Consider the following 16,469-nt stretch of genomic DNA (forward strand, 5'->3'; position numbering starts at 1 on the left):
TCCTTCATACATGAAGTAGTTATTGTCATTAAGACAGAACTGAAGAATTTTCAAAAACTGTGATCTGGGAATGTTTGTGTATTTCTCTAAGGTTTTCCATTGTGTCATTATATTATTAATGGCTAGATGAATCGGTATGTTGGTGAATAACGATACCACGTCGAAAGAAACTAAAATATTGTTGTCGTCCAAAGTTATTCCACCCAATTTCCTTTTAAGTTCGAAAGAGTTCTTAATATTATAGTCTTCTACTATAATATTTTTGAGAATATTCCCCACATATTTAGATAAGCCGTAGCACGGAACTTCTACAGATGAAGATATTGGTCTAACACAATGGAAAACCTTAGAGAAATACACAAACATTCCCAGATCACAGTTTTTGAAAATTCTTCAGTTCTGTCTTAATGACAATAACTACTTCATGTATGAAGGAATCTGCTACTCTCAAGTATATGGCATGCCCATGGGAAATCCGCTCTCCCCGACAATAGCCGACATAGTTTTAGATACCCTCTTGACGCAAATATTACAAGATCTTGACAAGGAAAACATTCACTTCAAATTCTTGACCAAATATGTGGACGACATGTTTGCGATAGTCAAAAAGGGTGAGGAAACAAGAATATTGGAGGTGCTCAATAAATATCATAAAAAGCTGCAATTTACTATTGAAGCCGAAGAAAATAACTGCATCCCGTTTTTGGATATACAAATTCACAGAATTGGAGATAAAGTGTATACTGATTGGTATACAAAACCAACCTCATCTGGACGAATTATGAGTTTTCATTCAAACCAACCTTTACAACAAAAACTAAACACTGCGACAAATTTCATAAACAAAGTATTAACACTGAGCGACGAACGATTCAAAACGAAAAACATACCAAAAATTAAAAAAAATATTAAAACAAAACTGCTACCCGACCAATTTAATAAATAAACTTGTCCAAAAATCAATATGTCCAAAAGAGACCAAAAGTGAACAATCTGGCAACACCAAATACTTCAGCCTCCAATACATCCCAAGACTCACTGATACAAAATTAATAAAATAAATTATGGATGAAGAGGGAGTCACCATCGAACATAAACCATATAAAACTATTTCTTCATTATACACAAAAACAAAAACACGAATAGAAACGGCTGACATAAATAATGTGGTATACCAAATAACATGTGAAGGGAACACAGAAGATAAATGTGGGAAACATTACATAGGCACAACAAAGAGAAGCTTAGGCATACGAATAGCTGAACATAGAAACGACATACAAAAATGTAAACAAACGACTGCGTTAGCACAACACTGCCTAGACTACGGACACACAGCTGATCTAGTCAATGTAAAAATACTAGACAAAGAGAGAATCCAGAATAAAAGGTATACACTAGAGAGTTTGCGAATACAGCAAAAAATGGAATCTGCGATTAATCGAAAAGAGGACAAAGACAACACGAATGCAGTTTACACGTTAGCAATAATTTAGTCGTACTCAACAACCTGTGATAGCTAGTATTAAGAATTGTGATTTTTACATTAATTTTATTTATTTAATTTTGCATTTATACATTAGTTTAATTGTCGTGATATTTTATTTATACAAACTACAACTTGACAAGCATAAATGTAAAAACTGACGAAAGATTATTTGTAAGTACCACCATTATTAATGCTAGTAATATCAAAATGTGCAATCATAGAAAACTAATAAGAATCTTTGTGAAATTATGTCGTTACCAGATCGAATAAAAGTTACCCCTGAAGATGTTGGAAAATCCCAACGAAACGTCGGGTAGAAAAATGGAATAGTCTTATTTTTCATTGATCAATAATAGACCTTATAGCCCAAGAAGACAAAGTCTGATACATACAAAGAAACACCCTTTCTTTCAGAAAGCGGCTATAGAAGCACCCTTTCTTTCAGAAAGCGGCTATAGAAGCACCCTTTCTTTCAGAAAAGGGCTACAGAAGCACCCTTTCTTTCAGAAAAGGGACTATAGAAGCAGTCTTTCTTTCAGAAAGGGACTATAGAAGCAGTCTTTCTTTCAGAAAAGGGACTATAGAAACAACCTTTCTTTCAGAAACGGGACTATAGAAGCACCCTTTCTTTCAGAAAGAGGACTATAGAAGCACCCTTTCTTTCAGAAAGGAACTATAGAATCACCCTTTTCTTTCAGAAAAGGACTATAGAAACAACCTTTCTTTCAGAAAATGGACTATAGAAACAACCTTTCTTTCAGAAAAGGGACTATAGAAGCACCCTTTCTTTCAAAAAGGGACTATAGAAGCACCCTTTCTTTCAGAAAGGGACTATAGAAGCATCCTTTCTTTCAGAAAGCGGCTATAGAAGCACCCTTTCTTTCAGAAAGCGGCTATAGAAGCACCCTTTCTTTCAGAAAAGGACTATAGAAGCACCCTTTCTTTCAGAAAAGAGACTATAGAAGCAGTCTTTCTTTCAGAAAGGGACTATAGAAGCAGTCTTTCTTTCAGAAAGGGACTATAGAAACACCGTTTCTTTCAGAAAAGGACTATAGAAGCACCGCTTCTTTCAGAAAGGAACTATAGAAGCACCCTTTCTTTCAGAAAAGGACTATAGAAACAACCTTTCTTTCAGAAAAGGAATATAGAAGCACCCTTTCTTTCAGAAAGAGGACTATAGAAGCATCCTTTCTTTCAGAAAGAGGACTATAGAAGCACCCTTTCTTTCAGAAAGGAACTATAGAATCACCCTTTCGTTCAGAAAAGGACTATAGAAACAAACTTTCTTTCAGAAAAGGGACTATAGAAACAACCTTTCTTTCAGAAAAGGGACTATAGAAGCACCCTTTCTTTCAGAAAGGGACTATAGAAGCATCCTTTCTTTCAGAAAGCGGCTATAGAAGCACCCTTTCTTTCAGAAAACGGCTATAGAAGCACCCTTTCTTTCAGAAAGCGGCTATAGAAGCACCCTTTCTTTCAGAAAGCGGCTATAGAAGCACCCTTTCTTTCAGAAAGCGGCTATAGAAGCACCCTTTCTTTCAGAAAGCGGCTATAGAAGCACCCTTTCTTTCAGAAAGCGGCTATAGAAGCACCCTTTCTTTCAGAAAAGGACTATAGAAGCACCCTTTCTTTCAGAAAGCGGCTATAGAAGCACCCTTTCTTTTAAAAAGCGGCTATAGAAGCACCCTTTCTTTCAGAAAGCGGCTATGGAAGCACCCTTTCTTTCAGAAAGCGGCTATGGAAGCACCCTTTCTTTCAGAAAGCGGCTATGGAAGCACCCTTTCTTTCAGAAAGCGGCTATGGAAGCACCATTTCTTTCAGAAAGCGGCTATAGAAGCACCCTTTCTTTCAGAAGGCGGCTATAGAAGCACCCTTTCTTTCAGAAAGCGGCTAAAGAAGCGCCCTTTCTTTCAGAAAGCGGCTATAGAAGCACCCTTTCTTTCAGAAAAGGGACTATAGAAGCACCCTTTCTTTCAGAAAGCGGCTATAGAAGCACCCTTTCTTTCAGAAAGCGGCTAAAGAAGCGCCCTTTCTTTCAGAAAGCGGCTATAGAAGCACCCTTTCTTTCAGAAAGGGACTATAGAAGCACCCTTTCTTTCAGAAAAGGGACTATAGAATCACCCTATCATTCAGAAAGGGTCTATAGTAGCTCCCTTTCTTTCAAAAAGGGACTATAGAAGCAGCCTTTCCTTCAGAAAGGGACTATAGAAGCAGCCTTTCTTTCAGAAAAAAAATATTCTTCTTAATAAGTGTAATGGCCCATTTCCAATACCCAAGAAAGCTTGGTGCTCGACCAATAACTCCTACGCCCATATCTAAGATCCCAATTCATTATTCGATGTTTCTACTGGAGTACTGGAAAAGGTTTTGCTAATCTAATGCTACATAGTTAAATTCGTTGACAATTTATAAAGCTGGAAGTCACAGAAATACTGTCACATCCATTGCACTGTCTGACAATATCAAACAAAGAGCTACAAACAAAACAAAATGGGGTAGAGATTGTGTAAATTAAAAATAAAAAATAAAAGATGATGGATTGCATGTCATCTGCATGTCAGATTGTCATAGCCTGACATACATGTGTAAGACAAACTACAAAAGCTGTGAAGCATACACATTTTTATTGTTTCACAAGTAACTACTTATTACTCTTTGTTCTTGCAAAGGAGCGATTAAAAAACACTTCTTAAGGATAGTCTTCATAAGAAGGAAACAGACATACATATTTATTTAAGATGTAAATATAAAAATTTCGAAATTTTATTTTCAAATGATAAGTTAAATAATTGAAACATTTTGATTCCTAAACCGAACGAAGCTACTGGAAATAAATTCCGTGAATGAGGTTTCTATGTACCGAATTGTTCCGAAACCAAGAAAGTTTGAGTCAGAGTCTATCGACTCGTTTTCGCTATACTACCCAGCAAAAAATTCATTACCAAGTAATGGCAGTAGTAACTACTTACAAATTGATCGTAAAAGTCATTATATTTACATGGGAATGTCATATGAAGGAAGTACTTCCTTAAATATTTTTATGTACATATTTAAGCAAATACCGACAGTCGAAAAAAATACTATAAACATAGGTTCTATTTTTAGAACAGCCGAGGTGAATTTGTGTTCAAATTTAATACTCCACATTTTTCTTATTTTTCTTTTATTTTGCTTTTTGTTCATACATAATTTACATCAACATTTCTTTATAATTATGCTAACAAAAAACTCCCGTGCCGACGTAAGCTTTGAACACACAACCCTATTATTTGTAGTCAGGCACAAAAGCTCAGTGCCACCGTACTGATTACTTAGTAACTAGAATAAGCTCTCATTATTCGGTAATGCATGATGTAATGATATGTTCCTACCAAATTTTTGCTGGGTTTACACCATTATGTGGGGAGAGTATTATAAGTGTATATACATACCTATACGAAAATTAATGTCTCAGCCAGCTGAGTCTATCTGGCTATATGTGTCCGTTCGTCTGTCAATTAAAATCTTGTAATCACGCTACAGGTCGCAATTCTGAACGTATCGCTACGATTTTTATACGCTATACCACAATGTGGAAAAGGGTATTATAAGTTTGTTTTGGTAAAAATTCATGTAACACCGCGAAATATTCGTGGGAGACCCCCAATGTGGTATACCAATCTTCATATCTCGACGAGATAAAGCGATTTTGAGATGTGTGTCCGTCCGTCCGTCTGTCCATTATAAATTGTAAACACGCTCTAGGCCGCAATTATGGACCGATCGTCACGAAATTTGGTATGGAGGTCGTGTTCAGATCAGAATAGATCTCTATTCTTATTGGTGATGATCGTGAAATATTTAGCGGGTGAAATGGACCAAAAACATAATATTTATCCAATTTTCTAGCGGCTCTGTAGGTCTCAATAATAGTCCGATCAACGCGTAATTTTAAATAAGGTAAGAGTATATCACAAAGGAGAAGCTTGCAATTTGAGATGGCGATCGGATAATATTTAGAGGGTTAAATGGACCAAAACTTTTGTGTGAAAATTGTGAAAAATTTTAATATACAACTTATGTCTTAATTCCTGGAGGTGACATTCCGGACAAGTGAGATATACTTGAAAGTGGAACGCTTGATCTTTCAATTGATGCCAATTATGTTGGTGTGCATAATCAGATAACAGAGGTACAGCCTAATATATTTCGTTATTTGTTTGTAGTGTTATAATAAACTCGCTAGAAGTCGCAATTATACATCAATAGTCACGAAATTTTGCACCGGGTAAGAGTATAGGTCAAAAAAGATGCCTACAATTTTGAATAATGATCTGATATTCTTTAGCGGGTGAAATGGACCATTACTTTTGTATGAAAAATATAAAAATTTTATTTTTGGTCGATATTTTAATTCCATGAGGACATATATATATTTCGCAAAGTAGCCTACATATGGAAAAAAACTACTGACCTTTCCTCTGATGTAAATTGCAATAAAGTGTTTGCTAGATAACGGGCCTACTGCCTAATATAATGGGTTCCGTGTAGAGAACCACATTTTTATCCCATGCTACTTATTGTCTCTCCAAAAGTTTATGTAACACCACGAAATATTCGTCCTAGACCCCTTATTTGGTATGCCAAAATTCATATCTCGACGAGATAAAGAGATTTAGCGATGTGTGTCCGTTCATTAAAAATTGTAAACAAGCTTAAGGCCGCAATTATTTACCGATTGTAACGAATTTTTTTAAGGAGATTTGGTTCGGGCCAGAATAGAAATGATTAGTTTTTGCTGATGATCGTGAAATGTTCAGGGAATGAAATGGACCAAAAACAAAATTTTAACCAATTTTGTAGCGGCTCTGTAGGTCAAAATTGTAACCCGCAAAATTTTAAACAAAGTTTGAGTTTATGATTATGAGGAAGCATACAAACCAACGTGAAGATCAGATAATACTTAGCGGGTTAAATGGACTGAAACTTTTGTGTGAAATTGGTAAAAATTTCAATAACGCAGCGGTTAAACAACGGAAGTAGTAGTACTACATAAGTGGGTTTTATTACATTTTAGTTTGTGTGAACTAAATTTTCCTTTCCTGCTACAAAAATGTCTTTGTCATGCAAGATAACTTTTTGGTTTTGGTCATAAGTATTATACATTACATCTCTGATATTTGATAATTATATTTTCACAATCATTAAAATAAGTTCCTTGGAGAGCGATTGTCCAGGGATAGTGGTATAGGTTATCCCATGGTCGGCTCCGTCCGACTATAGACTTTTCTTGTTTTTTTTTTTTTTTTTTAATTTGGGTCTTAGATAGGGAAAAGCCTTTTGATGTTTGACCAAAAAATGCTCTCCCCTTCTATTGAGGGCATTCAGAACAGCCTGAGAATGGGAGTAGGTTGGCGTAGGTTGACGATGAGGAAAGCTTGACCATTAAATCGTGACAGGGATGCTCACGGCGATAACACCCAAGCAGGTACTGACTGCATCGACAACATCCTGTTGTGCTGATGCAACTGTAAAACCTTCGTCTCCTCATGAAAATGGTTTACTGGTGTTATGAGGAGGCAACCTGTAGCAGTCCTCAGGTCGGCAGTATGGCAGGTTTAAATATTCTTCCATTGCGTAGCCGTTCCATTATAATTATTTCCCAGATTCCCAGAATGGCAGTGCTTGCCACAAATTACTTAATCATGTACCAAGGTTCATTGTTTCAGGTGGTTTAGCCACTTTTCCTGCTTACATTTGCCTACTATCCAATGACTTCATTAATAAGTTCAGTAAATCTTGGGTCCCCAGGGTTCGTACGAAGTTCATCACGCTCATGTGCTAGTCCCATCGCCTCTGCTGGGAAAATTGAACTGATTTCGGGTATTCAACCATCAGGTATGTAGCGAGCGGCTGCTGTAGTGATGATGTCCCGTACGGTTCTCTCAGGTACCCGACGATCTAAGGGAATGGACAGATCTCTGAAGCAGTGATTGGTAAATTACACTATGCAATACTGAAAATGCAAACAACTTCTAGTTTGCATTTTTTGAAAGTACATATTTAGACTACAAAAGCCCTATTAGGGTTTTGTCCTGTCAGATCCAGTTCGGATTTGATGGCCTCATCTAAACCGGGCTAAATCTACACTTTTTTGCATGTATCAGGCCTTTATCTCAGAAACGAATAGGAATTTGGCCTTGCTGTCTTTAGCAATATTGTAGCCCTAAACTAATAAAACTAATCTTTTGAAAAAAAAAAAAACACTTAAGAAAAACTCCATCTTGGGCATCAAAATCTATAAAATATAGAAAATTTTACATAATTGCTGAAATTCTGGCCAGTATCGTCTAAACTATTGGGAGTTGAACCAAGTAACCTTTGCAAAAATCTTCCAAATAAAGTTCTCAACAATTCTTTAGAACATTCTGAAACTCTAAAATGCCTACTCCATGTTGTTTCAGCGGTATTTTGCATCATATCTTTTACAACACGTATTTCAAACACAGTTCACACCAACAGTTTATTCTCGCATTTCGGATTTCACTACATTATTGACATTTTTATTAAATCGTCGTTGAAAAATGTACTGAAAATAACGGCATACAACAACAATGACATGTTCTGAAGAGTTGTGTATTATATTCTAGGGAATATTTTTCTAAAAAAAAAATATTTAGAAAAAATTAACGGTTTTGGAGATACGGTGCGAAATGTATAAAAATTGTGCAATTTTTGGATATTTTTTGAAATTTGAGGCATTAAATATAGTTTATCGAGCTCATTATTTCTCCAAATATTCACCCTTATTACGGTTGGCGTAGTCGTAGGCGTTCAAGTGACGTAGACGTTGTCGTAGGCGTAGTCGTAAGATATATTTTTATATGATGAAAAATTATATACAACGAAATTTTTTTTGTCTTTTCCAGTATTTTATATCCCAAAAAAATCGAAAGAAATACACTTGTAATTCGCAGAACGCATTTCTTGGTTTAAATACAATATTTGTATTTTTTGATACGACAAATCGGTATTACGTATGGCGTAACACGACAAATTGGTATTACGTATGGCGTTAAAATACGACGAAAGAGTCGTGACCGATTTTGTAAACGACAGCTTATAAAAATAAAAACAAATTAATTTCAAAAGAATTTTTTGGCAATGATTATTAAAATATATTGGAAAATAACTATAATAAATACAAATTTTACTACTTTGATTCATTTGCATAAGATAAATTTCGTGTCTTTATCAGATGACAAACTTTCTATTGAAAATCTGTTAGAGTCCTCATATAACGATTGATGCAATGTAAATTTCTTAGTTCTTGTTCAAAAGATGATTTCAAACAAATTGTTTTAAAATTAAAAAATATATATTTTTTAAATTTTGTATGAGAAAAAAATTGTTGTTGTCGTAAATGTTACGTGGTACCAAAAAATATCCCTACGACAACGACTACGCCAACCACCACAAAAACGTCTACGCCAAACACTTATTTTGATTGTAAAAACTATAGGGTTAGTTTTTCTTCTGAATCAAAAGTTTAAAAATGATCTACTAATAATTCTAATTATGTTTGTTACCAAAAGAATGCTTTAAAAATTGAAATTTTTGCTTTTTTGTTCAAAAACATACATAATACCAATTAGACGTTACGACACGTCAGCTTGCAATTTTGGATAGGACAACGCCAACCGTAATAAGGGTGATTTTATTCTTGTCCTTATCTACAAATTTGTTTCAGAGGTCAGAAGAAGATTCGCATTGGTTTCAAAGATATAGCCCCGAATTTCTTTAAAAACTCAATATTTAACAATTTTTAGATGGGGCCATAAAATCCGAGCTGGATCTGACACAACAAAACCCAACTAGGGTTTCTAGTCGTTTAGGTCTGTACTTTCAAAAAATCCTCAGTTCGAATTGTTTGCACAAGATCACCTTAAAAATGTTGCACAGTGTTATATGAACCCTTGCCAATCAGCTTTCTTACGGTTCAGAAAAGTACTGCATTCAGAGGATATGAAGTCGGGTGGTCTAGGACACTGATGGAGTGCCAGGATACGTTATTTATTAGACCTGCTGGCACAATGGTGATATCTGGCGAGCTGTGGCAATCTCCTCTTATCCTCGTAGGAGCGTCTTCATTCACCGTGCAAAACGTGGAGTTATCAATTTGCTCGGCCAGCGCTGTTCCCCTCTGAAAGCGAACTAATATCGGGCATATAAAGCAGGGCACAGCTATACAGAACTACCTCGGCAATACCACACTTTACTGCTACCCCCATACATTCCATGTCACTAGAGTCAAGCTCAAGCAAGATAGGTCTGTACTGGACAGACTGGTGTATTCTTGTGTGTGTCTATAAAGACGCCCTTCAGCTCGTCTATAAAGTCGCCCTTCAGCTCGTCTATAAAGACTCCCTTCAGCTCGTCTATAAAGACTCCCTTCGCACGTCTATAAAGACGCCCCTCAGCTAGTGTATAAAGACGCCCTTCAGCTCGTCTATAAACACTACGTTAATCTCGTCTACAAAGACTCCCTTCAGCTCGTCTATAAAGACCTCCATTAGCTCGTCTATAAAGACTCCATTTGGCTTGTCTATAAAGGCATCCTTAAGCTCGTCTATAAAGACACCCTTAGGCTCCCTTTGTAAAAACTCCCTTTAGCTCGTCTATAAATACTTCCTCCAGCTCATCTTTAAGACTCCCTTTAAGCTTATCTTTAAGACTCCCTTCAGCTCGTCTATAAAGACGCCCTTTAGCTCGTCTATAAAGACGCCCTTCAGCTCCTGTATAAAGACGCTCTTCAGCTTGTCTATAAAGACTACGTTCAGCTCATCTATAAAGACTCCCTTCAGGTCGACTATAAAGACTCCCTTCAGCTCCTCTATAAAGACTTCCTTCAGCTCGTCTGTAAAGACTCCCTTCAGCTCGTCTATAAAAACGCCCTTCAGCTCGCCTATAAAGACACCCTTAAGCTCGTATATAAAGACTCCCTTTAGGTCGACTATAAAGACTCCCTTCAGGTCAACTATAAAGACTCCCTTTAGGTCGACTATAAAGACTCCCTTCAGGTCGTCTATAAATACCTCCATTAGCTCGTCTAAAAAGACTCCATTTGGCTTGTCTATAAAGGCATCCTTCAGCTCGTCTATAAAGACGCCCTTCAGCTTGTCTATAAAGACTACGTTCGGTTCGTCTATAAAGACTCCCTTCAGGTCGACTATAAAGACTCCCTATAAAGAATCCATTCAGCTCGTCTATAAGGACTCCCTTCAGCTCCTCCTCGTCTGTAGATTCCTTTCAGTCCATCTATAAAGACTCCATTCATCTCGTCGGTAAAGCCGCCCTTCAGATCGTCTATAAAGGCTCCATTCAACTCGTATATGAAGAAGACTCCCTTCAGCTCGTCTACAAAGCCGCCCTTGGTCTATAAAAACTATTTTACCGTCATCTATAAAGACTCCTTTAAGCTACCCTATAAAGACACACTTTATCACGTCTATAAAATATCGATTGATTCATATATTTCTTGTCCCAATTACACCAATACTCTATCCTTTTCCCATTAGCAAAGGACACCATAACATATTTCTTCATTTCTAATCAACTCAGATTTTTATGCAATTATCAATAACAATAACAACAATGCATTTCAAAATGCAAATATGGAATTTAATTAAAATTATATTTTTCCCATTAGAATGAAATTGCTTCTATACTGAAACTAAAAATGAGAATAAAAACTACATATTCTTCGTGTCTTAGAATCAATACTATATCGTCAACATCATCATCATCAGCAGATGTGGCAGCAGAGAAGCATTGTGTTTAAATGTCAGCAGTTTGCCAACACGTATAACAATGGCAAGAATAGCACAACAACACTCTACCGCAATCCCAGGTCGAACAAAGGTCTTTCACATCGTAGTCATTCAAGGTATAACGTATATAGATATTGGTCGGTGCTAGAAAAAAATAATTATTCTATGACAATGTATGTAAATAAATAATATTTAATAATTATACTCATACAATGACACTAACATTTGGTGTATGAAGAAGCGGAGGGCGTGTGAGCAGGGTAATGACAGAGGAAACAATGATGGAAACTAAGAATAAAAAGAAGAAGTACAAGAACAATGTATTGTCTATTCTTTAACTTCCTCTTGACTCTATGAGGAGTATTATGTTCCGTCACACATTAAGTTTTTTTCCTATTCATCTTCACATGGAAGTCAATTGCAATTAAAGTTCATGTGTGGCTACACCCAGATGGAAATGTAAAAATACTATGCGGGGATGTCGTAATGGGGACTTAATATAGGGCCTTAAACTCGCGAGCGTAATAAAAATGTGGTGATGGTTCCACTGTCCGTTTAAAGCAAACTAACTAAAAGTTTAAGCAAACGTTTCATAATATTTTTAAAGTACTTTGGAATATTTATAAATAACGTATTGGTTACGGGTCATTAGAAGATATTGTAACTGTAACTTGTTGACATTTATTGTACTTACGTAAATAAAAGGTTTAAATTGTCTAGACTTACCTGCAAAGAAATAAGAAAAAGAAACATATTAGTAAATATAGAAAACTCAATTAATTTAACCCAGATATGCCCAATGTCCTATATATAGGACACAAACAATTCTTGTTTTCATGACATGCCGGCTTTATTAAGAACCGTTTTTATTGCTGGCCTCAACGATATAGCTAAAAATATACCTCGACACCATTTCGGAGGGGCCCAGTACACAAAATTTTAATGCTTTTGAGAAAAATATCTAATGAGAAAAATGTCTAAAAAATTATCATGATCATGATCAAGCCTTGGGCATATCTGGGTTAAAAGCCACATGAGCCGAATAACGTATTACAAAGTAATGCAGACCAGCAGACAAGTGTTGCCAAAAAATACATAAATAAAATGAAAAACTATGTGACAGTAGGGTGATGATTTTTCGACTATTTTCTTGTAGCAGGAATGAACGTTTGCTTATTAGTACACATCGGAATTTGCAAGCCTTACCCATTAACATAGGAGGATATATAACAAGGTCCTACTGACGCTTGTACAGGGATAGTTTCAATAGTTAGTTTTAAAAGAGTTAAGTCAGAAAAGCTATGCAGTTCTTGAATAAACCTAGAGATCTCTAAAGGTCCAAAACCTATTGGGAACATTCATCGAAGGGATGTCACGTGGACGAAATCCGATTAGGTATTGGCAAAAATTCATTTTCCAGAGTGGAAGAAAGCTATTTCATATTTGCCCAATGTAGATACGAATAGGACCTGAACTCCTGACGGGACGGTTTTTATACCCTCAGCATTTATGCTAACGAAGGCATACAGGCAAAATGTGCCTCATCGAAATAATGGTTTTAGACCCCAAGTATGTTTGGACGAAATGTTTTTCAGACAATTTGGAGTCGATTGAGCAATGTCCGTCCGTCTGTCTGTCTGGCTGGTTGGATCGCACGATAACTCTCGAACGGATGAACCGATTCGGTTCACATTTTGGCTTTCGTAATATTTTGCCCAAACTTAGTTTAAGTTCGAAGATGGGCTATATCGGTCCACTCCTTCCGGTACCTCCCCCACAAAAGTTCGAACATGTTCGGAAAATTTGTGCGCACGATAACTCTTGAAGGGAGTAACCGATTTGGTCCATACTTTGCCCATCGTGAAATGTGTACCAGACTTAGACCATGTTCCAATATGGACTCAATCGGTCCATTCCATCGGGTACCTCCCACACAAAATTTCGGAAAAGTTCAATTTAGGGCCATCTCTCGAATCGCTCTGATTTTTGTTGCAACAACTTGTATTCACTACCCTCCATACGACGGTACAAGTTTCATTAGGGGCAAGTCTATACTTCCTGAGAAAATAGCCTGAAAGTTGCCAAAACCCCCAATGACACCGTGTGAGGTGGTTGGAGCCCAAGATAACTCTAGAACGGATCTGCCGATTCGGTCCAAAATTTGGCCTTAGTAATATTTTGTCCAAACATAGTTTAAGTTTGAAGATAAACCATATCGGTCCACTTCTTCAGGTAGCTCCCCCACAAAAGTTCAAAAATGTTCGGAAAATTTGTTCATACGGTAACTCTTGAAGGGAGTGGTCGAATTGGTCCATACTTTACACATCTTAATATATCTACTAGATATAGACCAGGTTTAAATATTTACTATATTTGTCCACTCCATCCGGTACCTTCCACACAAAATTTCGGATAAGTTAATTTTAAGACCTGCTATCGAATCACTTTGATTTTTGTTGAAGCAACTTGCATTTGCTGCCTCAACTACGATGGTAAACGATTTTTCAGGGGTAAGTCCATACTTCTTGAGCAAACATCCCAAAGGGTGTAAAAACCCCCTATGGCACCATATGAAGTGGCTGGAGATCCACTTCCATAATGGTCAATGTAGATCCATTCCTTTTAGTATCTCCTCCGCAAAACTTTTGATCTCTAATCCTAATGAACATTTTTTCGGTTCAAATTCCCAAAATTTTTAAAAACCCCTAAATACATACGTTTTTGGGAAAAAAAATTGTTTCAATATATACAGGCTGAGGGTATATGTCTGTCGGCAAAGCCGACTGATAGATTTTACTTGTTTAGCCCTATTTCGATAGGACTTGCGGTTTCCAAGCAACATCGCGAAAACTTAAAATAAACCTAAAAATGTGAATTTTGACTGCGATTTATTTAAAAATCCCTCCAACGATTTTTTCTTGTTTTTGTATTTTGCTCACCTACGAACACTTCTGTTTTAAAATCCGCAAAAACTTCCCAGGTGTAAGCTGTTTTCGCTTAAAGTTAGTTAAGGCGCACCATGTATGAACTTGTTTTATAAGGTAGCGATACAGTCAATACATTGTCCCAATTTGAACTTCTATATCTCAATAACCGTAAAACATATGAAATTATTATACAGGTAAATCCTGTAAAGAATTTTCATAGCTACAAAATTTTTTTAGTCCCATTTCGATAGGACTTGTGGTTCCAAGCCAAATCGTGAAAACTAAAAATGTCAACTTGAATCGCGATTTATTTAACATTGTCTATGAACATTGTAGTTTCAGAATTCGCAAAAACTTCCCAGGTGTAAGCACCTTCCATTTAAAGTTGCTCCAAAAGCACCGTGGTAAAAAAGCTGTAATTCATATTGGGAACAGTATAAAAAACGCACATATTTTTACCCATGTAATTTCAATAAATTTAAAAAAGTGTTAAACGGACGGAACGGGTCGGGTACCAAAGTATATATAAACTGAAAAAGGAGACTTTTGGGCATCTTTCTGTGAAAACCGAACATTATTCCATGTTGTTCCACAAAAGTTCTAGTCCACTAAATTTGCCCATGTAGTGTAAACGCTACGGTAATTTATTAAAAAGGAGTTTTTTTATCCTACCTATTTAACACAACAAATAATGAACTCAATATCTGTTATAGTTTCCGAGAAGTAGCTACTTCTTTCTCCAGAAATTTGCACAAATTACGTATATTCCAAAAATGAGAAAATTTTTCGTCTTTAGGGGCAACCCACACCAATATTGGAAGGTTTCAATATTTTGACCTAATGTATTGGTTTCCTTAGTTTCAATATGTTCAATATCGAATCCATATAAAAAATTAAATATCTTTGACAAAACTAAATTTTGATTTTTGGCCAGAAAACTCAATTTCTGAACCACTGTGCGGCGCCAGCTTGCTATGCAAATGTTAGCGCTACGCAGTGGAAGAATATTTAAACCCGTGCACGTTTAATATTGTATAAACATGTCCACAAAAAACATAGGTATATGTGAAAATTTCCAAACGATTCTCGAAAAGGGAACATTATTGAGGAAGGTACAAGAAGGTGGTTGCCATATGTGCCAAATTTCAGCTAAATTCCTAAGTTATCGTTATCATCATCAAAATCATTTTAGATGGCACCGACAGGGGTTTTTAGAGCTTTTGGACCATTATCTCAGGAATTATTAAATTATCACCGAATTTCAGAGCAAAATTTTGTGTGTGAGGTACCTGAAGGAGTGGACTGATATAGTCCACATTCTAACCTAATATACGATTTGTAACACATTGAAAAATTCGTCGGAGACCCTACAATTTATATGGGGATTTCTGAGTGAAATCGGACAATTTTTCCAAATGAGGTTTTTAATTTCCTTTATTTTTTGCTGTGTTGATGCTGCTCATCAGCAAAACATTTCGGTATATTTTCAGATTTTTTGTGACCAACGGTTCCAGAGATATCACGCATTGAAAAAGTCGAGTTCTGTAAAAACTATATGCAAAAACATACTCATAACTTCTTTAATATTGGTCCAATATGAAAAAAATTGTTTTGTTGTTTTATCAGCTATTTAATACAAAATAAAACAAATATTTGCACAGTGGGCTCGGATGCAATTTTCGCGATTTAATATTTAAAATCAATTTTTAACAATGATTGACCCCTTCGATTTTCTTGAATTTTTTTATATTAAACAAAAAACAAGATGTTAAGTCCTATTTGGTAGTGGGATTCGAATGATTACTATTTTTACTGAATTTTTTAAAATTGTCAAAAAACAGAGATAATTGGACATATTTTCTTAGTTCGACTTATGGAACAAATGTTCTGTAATGGACCAGCTAAGTAAGTACTCTACAGCTATCTTTTTGTGTAGAGTGTGATAGACAATGGGAAAAGGGAACTATCGATCCAGAAAAAAACTATTAATCACAAAGGGAGTAAAAAACATTGAACGACATTGTCATTATTACCAAGCCAATCGCATTACTTACAGTTATTAATAGCACACATAAATAGTTAATGATATTGAATGACTATAAAAGTGACATCATTAAAAAATGTTTATCATCAAAGAACTTTGCGAAAAGCAAAGCAAATGAAACTTTAAACAACTGCTGAACAAAATCTCAAATCTCAGGCATTAATAGAAAGATAATGGAATGAAAAAAAGTCATTAACATT

The 16,469-nt window shown here is 35.9% G+C and overlaps 1 protein-coding gene across 2 annotated transcripts in view; it reads right to left on the minus strand.

Annotated features, from left to right (window-relative positions):
* Ptpmeg2 (Protein tyrosine phosphatase Meg2) overlaps nt 1–16,469 on the minus strand; it is a 326,150-nt gene that overhangs the window by 252,406 nt on the left and 57,275 nt on the right. The window contains exon 2 of one of the 2 annotated variants that reach the window (XM_073974523.1): nt 11,993–12,024. The exons of the other annotated variant lie outside the window; for it this stretch is intronic. The gene's annotated coding sequence lies outside the window, so the exon portion shown is untranslated. The remainder of the gene's footprint in view (nt 1–11,992; nt 12,025–16,469) is intronic. 2 annotated transcript variants of the gene reach the window in all.

Source organism: Musca autumnalis, unplaced genomic scaffold (genome assembly GCF_047663935.1).
Source record: "Musca autumnalis isolate F117 unplaced genomic scaffold, ASM4766393v1 scaffold_3, whole genome shotgun sequence".
Taxonomy (NCBI): Eukaryota; Metazoa; Arthropoda; class Insecta; order Diptera; family Muscidae; genus Musca; species Musca autumnalis.